The 10,226-nt window shown below is 37.7% G+C and overlaps 1 pseudogene; it reads right to left on the reverse strand.

Annotated features, from left to right (window-relative positions):
- Nucleotides 1-380: 380 nt before the first annotated feature.
- On the reverse strand, nt 381-9,659 carry LOC132018614 (epithelial splicing regulatory protein 1-like; annotated as a pseudogene).
- Nucleotides 9,660-10,226: the final 567 nt, after the last annotated feature.

Genomic DNA, 10,226 nt, shown 5'->3' on the forward strand with positions numbered 1-10,226 from the left:
AACCACTGTAAGAATCATTTTTATCTGAGTTACCGCTATTAGTGTTGTATAAATGTGTTAGTCTGTTGAGTAACAGAAACTAGAAAACGATGCTTAAATTAAGAGAGTAACTCATTTCTCTCAAATAGTGAAATATACAATTGGCCTTTTCAGGCCACCTCAATGATGTTACTGATTTCCTACTTGCTTCCGTATATGTGCTCTGCCATCCTTGGGCTTCCATCCTCAAAAGTGACCTCATGCTTACAAGATAATCACTAGGATTCTCACCAACCCATTGGCTTTTCAGGCAGCAAGAATGAAGATGAAATGACACATGCCAGTTGACTTAAACTCCCTCTGCTTTTTGAATCCCTGATTATCATGAACAAAAACTACTGTTAAAGCTCATCGATCAGGTCTCGGTTACAAGCTAGCTCTATTTGCACAGCCTGTTTGTACCTTCTTTGACAGGCACATTCCACTCCCAGCAAAATCGGCTTACTTTTGGTGAAAAAGATGAGAACTGATAAAGAATAGGCAAGCAGCAGTCACAAGGATTAAGGATTAAGGAAAGTGATTAGATAATTCTGAGTAGATGAATTAAAAAAAAAAAAAAGGAACTGTGGAATCGGGTAAGGGAGATTGGGTCACTTGGCATGGAGCTCAAGTCTCTGAATGTCAGGAGGAATGCAGGCAGGCAATTGCCATGACTGAGCAGGTCTGCCAGTTTGTTGTTATGATCCAAGCAAACAAGACATCTTGGCAACAGAAATATTGGCTCTAGAAAAGATCATGTCTGCAGTGCTAATTGGGTATAGTTCAATTTGGAATGATAAGAATCTGGTCATATAATCAAATTCCCTGTACAGCTAGGATCTTACCAGTCACAATTATATTTCTAACCTTCTTTTACATTTAAATCTTTACTCCAGTGAAAATTACTTTAAAATTGAATTCTTTATCAGCTGCCAAATTAACAAATCTATTAATTTTTTCTGCATTATGAGAAGAAAATGAAATAAACACATTTCCTCAAAAAAATTTTTTACCATCCATCCATATTTAACAGTCTTGCATGATCTCAGACACCTAAGTAAACAGAGTCAGAATTCAAACCCATTTCTGTCTCAGAACTTACAAGTATTTAACCACTATGCTATACTGTAATTTCTCTAAGATTTTGCTGAACTGCTATTTTAATGGCTATAAAGTGCCTGGATGATAAACAGGAATCAAACTGCACTATTCATGCATCAAAGCACATGGGAAACTACATTTAAACCTGGGCAAAAATCGCTATGACTGTCATTAGCACATCGCTGGGCAACTCTGATGGAAAAGCGCCTTAAGCCACAAATATAGGGAAATACTAAAGAAAGTAGGTTTCTTGGAAAAGAGTATATAGGAGGACTACTTACAGAAAAAGTGATTAGAATTACTTGAGCTCATTTCAAAAGTCAGAATGAGGTCTTATTTCTGGAATCTACAGATAAACTGACTTGCCCATAAAATCATAGATACTCTAGGACATCAGGGATACTCCATGCCTGGGGCTGTATAAACAATCTGATGAAATATATTGTATTTATTTGCTTGTTTGTTTATAGCAAGAATTCATGTGAAAGATTAGATATTTGGGCTAGCCTCACATTTTTACTAGTTCAGATTTTTTATCATTTGGATGAACTATCTAGTTGAGTGGCATTTTGGTGGCTGTAGGGAGAACAGAAAGTCTGTTAAAGAGAACACTGCTTTCAAAGTGTACATTTTATTCCAGCGTCATCAGACTTATGTGGAGGCTTGAAAGAAATGATAAAGGAACCCTATCTCAAACCTAATAAATAGTAATCTCCAGAGTAAACACCTGAAGTTTGTTATGAGCTTCACAAGATGATTCTTTGTACACAAACAACTGAACAATGTTGATATTGAGGACTGACATTCTTGTATTTCTTGTTCATTACTTTTATATGATGGCAAATGGGTGGCATTGTGATCTCTTTCTCACTCTCCCATGCCAGTTGCCTGTATCACTAATTATTAACAAGGTACCCTTGACTGAACCCAGATTAAGTCTTTTTTTTTTTTTAAGATTTTATTTATTTATTTGACAGAGAGAAATCACAAGTAGATGGAGAGGCAGGCAGAGAGAGAGAGAGAGAGAAGCAGGCTCCCTGCTGAGCAGAGAGCCCGATGCGGGACTCGATCCCAGGACCCTGAGATCATGACCCGAGCCGAAGGCAGCGGCTTAACCCACTGAGCCACCCAGGTGCCCCAGATTAAGTCTTTAGATCCTTCTCAACTCTATACTCAGCAAGACTTATGAACTGACATGCCATCTGTCAACTTAATGCTAATTTTCAATAAATATTGATAGAATTTTGTTTAATAGGATTACTACTGTACTTACATACACTTGGTGAAAATTGCAAGTTTAAAACTCCTTTATGGTCTCCAAACTGAAGAAAATGGGTAAAGCTCTAATTTGTGTTTCCTTTCTTGGTAATAAAAGAACATTGACCCCTAGCCTAATGTTGAGCTTTAACTAACTGAAAGAGCCCTAGTCAATTATCAAGTAAATTCTCCTTCCTTTTAAGTGAAAACGTGACTCTGAGTCTATGAATAGGCAGTGTTGGGACACTGAAGGTCCAGATTTACAGAAAATTAAGAACAGGATAAAGACTTTGAGAATCCAGGATCATGTGAAAAACAGTTATAGGCACCAGATACTAAGTATACTGTAAGCAGAAACAAGTCTCTATAGGGGAGTGGAAATACCCAAAACAAACCAAAATAACAAACAAACAAAAACAAAAACACAAAAAAAGGTGAGTGACAAGCCACCAGGTCTAGTCATTTCTATAGACGAGCTGATTTTACTTCATGTTATACTCCATTTCTTGTTTGTGGGTGCCATTTCTTGCATATGGGTATTTTATTCATTGTTAAAATCATTTTTTTATCAACTAATTTGAGTACGACTTCTTCTCCTTGTTACCAAACATGCTCTGAAAAAGACAAGATTTTGTGTTTATTGAAATAAACTAAACCCATATAAAAGTAAAAGGTACTTCTGTTTCAATAGAGGTATGAAATTTCTTTGCCACTGAAATGTAAAATTATATATATTCAGTAGGATATATTAGCTTTTCACACTTGGGTAAGATGTGACGGAAAAAATAAATCATGTGATTTTAAAATCTAGATATCAGTTATATTACTTCAAAACACTTTAAGAGCGTGGGATGGAATAATATAATTCTTCTTAACAGATTTTTAAGCATGAAAGCTTCACTTAACTTCCTTAAGCCAAGTCAAGGTCAACCACTCATGTGAATTATGTGCATTATACTTAGAGTAGAAAGAAAATGATATTGGTCAATTTCTCTGCATACGAACTATATACTGATTTAATATGTAAAATTTAGGAAACTTTTAAGACTCACATGTGCATTAATAAAAATAAAATTTCAGTTTACAAGGTTTGTAAGTACCAATATCTACTTGCTTTAATATTGAATACATTAATTCTCTTGCAAAGTGAAACATAACTATTTGATTCCAAAATCAGTTGATATCCATCTATATTTGATTATTTGATGGTAGTTTATTTTTCCACCAAGCCAGCATATTTTGGAACACTTTCTTTAGCTAATACATTATAACTACCATTGTTTTAAGCTGTAAAGTAATACATATGCACTCTATGGAATATTTTAAAGTAGAGGATGGAAAAAATACATATCAAAGCTACCTAGGAATAATCTTTTCTTCTTCCTTATCTCTTACCTATGTCAGAAATATTACCATCTATACACAATTACTTAAGGGGATATCAACATTGCTATATTGGAATAATACTGTATTTCAGAAATTAGAAGAAGGTCAAGGTTTCAAAAAAAAAAGTATGTCTCTAATATTCTACTGTTACCTCTGTGCCACTAGCATACATTTCAAAAGCATTAAAAAAATTATGGTAATGCCTACCTTCTCCTACCTCTTGTTCACTCTTGATTCTAACCTTCCCATCATGGCTAACAACAAAATAATTCTTGAAGGTTTAGCATGTCTTCGCTAAGATAGCAAACAAACCCTCTTTCCTATTTCTTTTCCTTCTACTTCTTCTCACAGTATTACTCAATACAACAATCTGTTAGTCTTATTTTTTTTTTTGCTTTTCCTCACTGTCCATATCCAGGTCACCATAACACTGTATTGGCAAAGTGTTTTCAAGCTATTTTTCTAGAGTTCCAATGCAAGCCCTCAGCCCATGAACCATTATATATTATCTGAATTTTTTAAAGAAACAGTTCCTGAAAATCCACACCTTTCTATCCCAATTCTACTTTCACTTCCCTACTTAGAACAACTCAGTAACTTCTCATTTTTTTTTCAAAAAATAATAATCCAAACACATTTTCATGGTCTTTTAGGTCCTGCATGTCTGAATACTTTCTGTCTCTCTAACGTCATCACATACTAAGTTCAAATCATTTAATTCGTCCAGGACACCACAGCCATAGCTGTTAGAAGACTGCTATACATTCATGTTTTTTTTCCCTTTTCCTTCTGGATTTTTTCTCTCTTTTCTATGCAGGGTCAGCTTTTTTTCAGCATTCAGGACTTGCCCTACCTGACTTGCTCCCAGAACCATCCTCACAATACTTTCTGCGGTAGATCTGTCCATATCCATTAATTTCCATCTTGCCTACTTTTTGGTTGCTTTTATAGCATTTATTCTAGTTACTAAATACTTACTTTATATGAAAATTTTATCTATTCCCCAAATTGAATGTAAGTTCCCTGAAGGCAAAGATTGTTTCTATCTTGTTCACTCATGCTCTCTAGAGTCGGTCATAGTTCCTACTGCATAATAGATTCTCACTAAATAGCTTTTGAACATATAGTTGAACAAATGACAATGGCTGATAATTTTGTGTGTTCATTCCAGCTTTTTCCTTGCTTATAAATAGTTTTGTGGTCATAAATACTATATCTTAAGACATTTCAATGTCCTAAATGTCTTTTTGAGATATGGAAATGTAAATAAATATAAAATATAGTATAAAGTACTGGTTATACATCCAGATTTGAGCAACACATTTTTAGTTTATTTTCTAAAAATTATCTTCCTAAAAAATATTTTTAATTCATTTTTAAGTAATTTTAGAATTACATATTTGTAAAAATAGTGTTCCCATACGTCTCTACCTAGATTCTCCAAATGTTAACATCTTATATAACCATAGTGGAATTAACATTCATATAATATCACTAATTAAATTATAGTTTTGTTCTAATTTCACCAGTTTTTCCACAATTGTCCTTTTTTCCCCATTTCTAGATCTATTAGGGATACATTGCATTTGATTGTTTTGTATCTTGGACTCCTCCAATAATTTTGACAGTCAGTCTTTATCTTTCAAGATTTTAATATTTTTGCAAAAATTTAGTCACATATTGAATTTATAGGATGTTCTTCAATTTGTGCTTGTCTAATGTTACCATAAAATTAGACTGAAGTTTGAAATTAGGGGCATAAATATCACAGAGATGATGTGACTGAATGGTGGTGCAAGTTATCAATGGGTTGTCCCATTTAAAATGATTTAAAATGGCTGCCTCTGAAATGAGTTCTCTAAACAAGTGAAAGACAGTTGCTCATTACATATTATCCTAGTCTGGTTTTTCTACTTGAGTGTTCACACCAAATCAAGCTTTAAAAATAAAACAAACAGGGCACCTGGGTGGCTCAGTGGGTTAAAACCTCTGCCTTCAGCTCAGGTCATGAACCCAGGGTCCTGGAATCGAGCCCCGTATGGGGCTCTCTGCTCAGCAGGGAGCCTGCCCATGCCCCCCCCCATTCCCCGCCTTGTGTTTTCTGTCTAATAAATAAATAAAATCTTAAAAAAAAAAATCCAACTAGAGTGGGATGTGTAGATTTTAACAAATTAGAAATTACAGAATGTGTATGCCACTTACTGACATAGCACTAGACCCTAGGATTCCATTGGTATAAATATCCCCTTTGCATTTTAATAACAGAATGATTAGAACAAAGACATGATCATAGTTTCTAACATTGAATTATACTATCTGTCTTTCTTACAAATCAGCTTACATAGTTTCACTCTATTTTCTATGCATTTTGTCTTTTAAATCCCCTTTTACAAAATACATATTTTAAAAAATCATAAGACAAAATGTTTAGAGGAGCAAATCTTATGAGTTATATTTCCCTTGGTTACTACTGGCAAGTGGAGGGATAATCATGGACTTTGAGGGGCATGGCCAAGCGTTTCCATGGATCATGTTCCCCACAGGTTCAGGGATGGGAAAGATGGGAAACTCTCTTTTTTAAACACGTGGGCAGAGTGACACAATTCTTTAACTCTTCAAGATATCCTTCTAACATTTTTCACTCAGTTGCGATGATGATCCCATTAATGAATGCAATGGCTAATAAAACTCTCAATTATGATTCCAGCCAAGGTTACTGTCACCAAGCCATCTTTCTCTATTGTTGTTTGTGTCCCACCAACATCTTTCTCCATGCAGCAACTAGTTGTCATATTCAGGGTTGCAGTATTCTTACTTTCCTCTTAAGCAAATGAATGTGCTTTCTGAAGCTGGCAGATTCTCTGTGTGAAGGTGAAGGTTCTTTTTTTCCTAAGACACCTTACCTTTACTACCTTCCCAACTATACAATTGATCTGGTTGATTTGAAATCATAGGCAACTGAAATTTTCTTAGATGAAACCACAGTCCTGATGTCAAGAGGCAGTGATAGGATGTCTGCATTAGTTTTCAACTGTTGCTTAATGAATTTAAGCCAATTTAGTGATTTATTTAATCTTCCTTAGCACAGAAGCTAGCTAGGTGCTTAGCCCCAAAGTAAAAAAGTAAACCATAAACAAGATGTGGATGGTGCCACTTCTGTTCATCTCAGAAAGCACATAACTCTGGATCCTAATAAAAAGAGTTAGCATGGTTTGGCCAGGAGATAACATTTATGATTTCAGGTATGGAAGATGGCATGGTGACCCCAGGTGCATAAGAAAAGCTCAAGACTCTAGAGGCTTGATAGCTCTGGTGCAAACAAGGTAGTAAAGGTAAGGTGTCTTAGGAAAAAAAAGAAACAGATTACCTGGTGTGAAATTATGTGTGTGTGTGTGTGTGTGTGTGTGTGTGTGTGTGTATCTGCTCCTGATTCCTGACGCAGAGCTCCCAAAACCTCTTTAATGGAGGTGTTAGGAGGGGGCACCTGGGTGGCTCAGTGGGTTAAGTCTCTGCCTTCAGCTCAGGTCATGGTCTCAGGGTCCTGGGATCAAGCCCCACACCAGACTCTGCTCAGCAAGGAGTGTGCTTCCCCTTCTCTCTGACTGTCTCTCTGCCTACTTGTGATCTCTCTCTCTGTCAAATAAATAAATAAAATCTTAAAAAAAAAATAGAGGTGTTAGGAGAATCTTTTTTCCTAACATTTCATCTTTGATCATAGTTGCTGACACAGAGCTCTTAAGTCCTTTGAAATTTCCTGAGTAATAGCAACATCCAACACTGGATTTCTAAATCCTTTGGAAGATCCTAAAGTGTCTTTGTTCTAATGAGGTGACTCTTGGTGGGTTCTTAAATGGGAGCTAGTCACAGAAAGACCAAATCATGACTAAAATCTTGAGACTTTCAGCCCTCTCACACCCCCTAGAGAGCTGAGGGACAGTAAATGGAGTTAATTATCAATCATGCCTGTGTGATGAAGCCTCCATTAAAAAAAAAAAATTTTTTTTCAATTAGAATGAGGTTCAGAGAGTTTATGGGTTGTTGAGCACATTCACATGCCAGAAGGGTGGCATACTCAACTCCATAGGGACAGAAGTTCCTATGTTTGGGACCTCACTTTATGTATCTTTTCACCTGGATGTTTATCTGTATCTTTTATCATTAGTTTTATTATATAATAAGCTGGTAAATGTAAAAAAAAAGGGGGGGGGCCCATTCCATGAATACAAAGTTCACTATCTCATCTGAAGATTAAAGACTTTGATATGTCTGCCTTCAGGTTTTTGTTTTGTTTTGGTTTGGGTTTTGTTTTGTTTTTAGGGCACTTATGTGCAGCTATAGATGCTTTGTCTGTAGACTTCATCTGGATTAAGGCATCTCCTTATGGGTAGCCCTGATGATTCTACACCATATGAACCCTGGAAGTTGAATGTCTATAGAAAACTCCCCCAAGAAAGTCCAGGAGATCTCAAAGATGTTTATAATCTTTAACATTTATAGCAGTACAAACTGCTAAGGCAAAATAATGGTTAGAAGAGAAATGAGAGAGACTGAGACTTGATTCATCACCGCTGAACTTCAGCTGCTATGCTCTTGAAGAGTTCAATGGATCTTTCACCCAACAAGTCCTTATGCTTCCTCAATGTGTTCTGTGTATATTCCTCACAAAGAACACAAAAAGCATTTCCTGTTGGGCTGCTGTCCAGGGAAGTAACAAAGAAGATGGCTTCCTTCCCCTCAGTGATGAAAGGCCACCACTTTACCAGTTGTGAGCACTCACCTGCAGGTAAGAACTTGCTTTTCCTTGGAGAAGAACTGGGTTACTTCTTTGGATGTACCACCAGCAAGTTTAAGAAAACTGCTTTGTGAACTTCAGTGTACTGGGTCTCCATGTGATGTTTGAGCTGCTGCAGTACTAGGTCTTTGTGCTCCTCACTTACAAACCCAACTGGGGCATCTCCATTCCTTCCACCTTGGGCATTCAGACAAAGTGCTATACTTCCCACAGCAATATCAGGTCATTTGAAGAATCCTGCAACATCTTGTTCTGGCCTGCCATAGTAAACCTTGAGTCTTGACTATAGTGTTATCATCAATAAGTTCCATCTTGCTGCAAGTACTGCTTTCAAATTTGGAACTTACTATCTCTGGATCTGCAAAACCTGTGATTATAGGGCTCTGAAATCATTCCTAAAATTATATTCCCCACATCTAACTTGAGAGAGGGTCCATACTGGGATACTGAGCTATCCTCAAAATTTAAACACTGTGTCATTGCTGCAATATCCAGTTTATCAGTATCAGATGAACCAGAGCAATACTTGAATTTTCTTCAAAGACAGGGGGAAAAAAAAAAAGTAGTAGTACTCGGGCAATAATACATTCTTCCTGGAAGCTTTTACATGTAGGATTTGCCTGACTTGAGGTTGCCTACCAATACAGACACAGAAGGAGGTTCCTACCCCAATGTTCTGTTCATCACTCACTGACTGGTTAAACTGGGTCCACCTGCTGCTGGGAAGATAGGTTTTTGGGATGGATCTTAGTTTCTTTACAATTTTACATCAGTTCCAACTGACCCAGTCTAACTAGTACTCTATACTAGTTACTTTGTGTACTTGTTGTTGGCCAGATCCATAACTTTCCATAACAGCAGGATCAGCTCCTTTTCACTGGAGCCCAGCTTGATCCTTCAAGTGGCCCCAATGGTGACCCTAAAAAGCACTATCGAGTAATCCAGAGACTCATGACAATAGGTGGGGAGAGAAGGGCTCTGAGGTAGAGAGGTGGGGTGGGAGTGAGGGGAAAATCTTCAATAAAACCTCTTCTATGAGAAAAGCAAAATGATCCCCACCCCCCACTCCTTGCCACCGCTGCTGCAAAAAGTGGTGGCTAACCATCTAAGTCCCCACCAGACTGATACTCCACCCCCTGGGCAAAAAGCATGTAGCTGCCAGCCTCTCAGGGCCTGGGAGTAATCCTAAGACAAGTGGCAGAGTTGCTGGAGCCACCAGTCTCAGTGGGCTTTCTTAGGCTCAGAGGGCCATGCTGCATCTTCCCTTAAGGCCTTGGTGATGCCACCTTCTTCACCTTTAATGGCTTCACAGTGCTGCTCAATGGCAGCTCTAATCCCAGTGAATTTATAAAACTTGAAGAGGCACCTGGACCAGGCAGGAGCCATCCTGGTGATCCATCTGAGCCTTGACAGCCTCTGTAGCCTCAAAAGTCTCCTACAACAAAAGCTGGACTAGTATGGTGAGGTGGCCATAGGTGAGGAGTTTAGGGAAGGCAGGCTTTGCAGACTTATCTCACCCAACCTCGTTGCTCTACTCCTCAATGCCAGTGTGCCTCACAGCTGGTGCCCTGTAAGTACTACTTGGAGCTCGCCCATAGCCTCCTGGACTGGCTGAGCATCCAGCTGCTAGCTGCTAGCCAAGCCTGACAAATTCTTCTCGAAGGCAGTCATA

This window comes from Mustela nigripes, chromosome 5 (genome assembly GCF_022355385.1).
Source record: "Mustela nigripes isolate SB6536 chromosome 5, MUSNIG.SB6536, whole genome shotgun sequence".
Lineage (NCBI taxonomy): Eukaryota > Metazoa > Chordata > Mammalia > Carnivora > Mustelidae > Mustela > Mustela nigripes.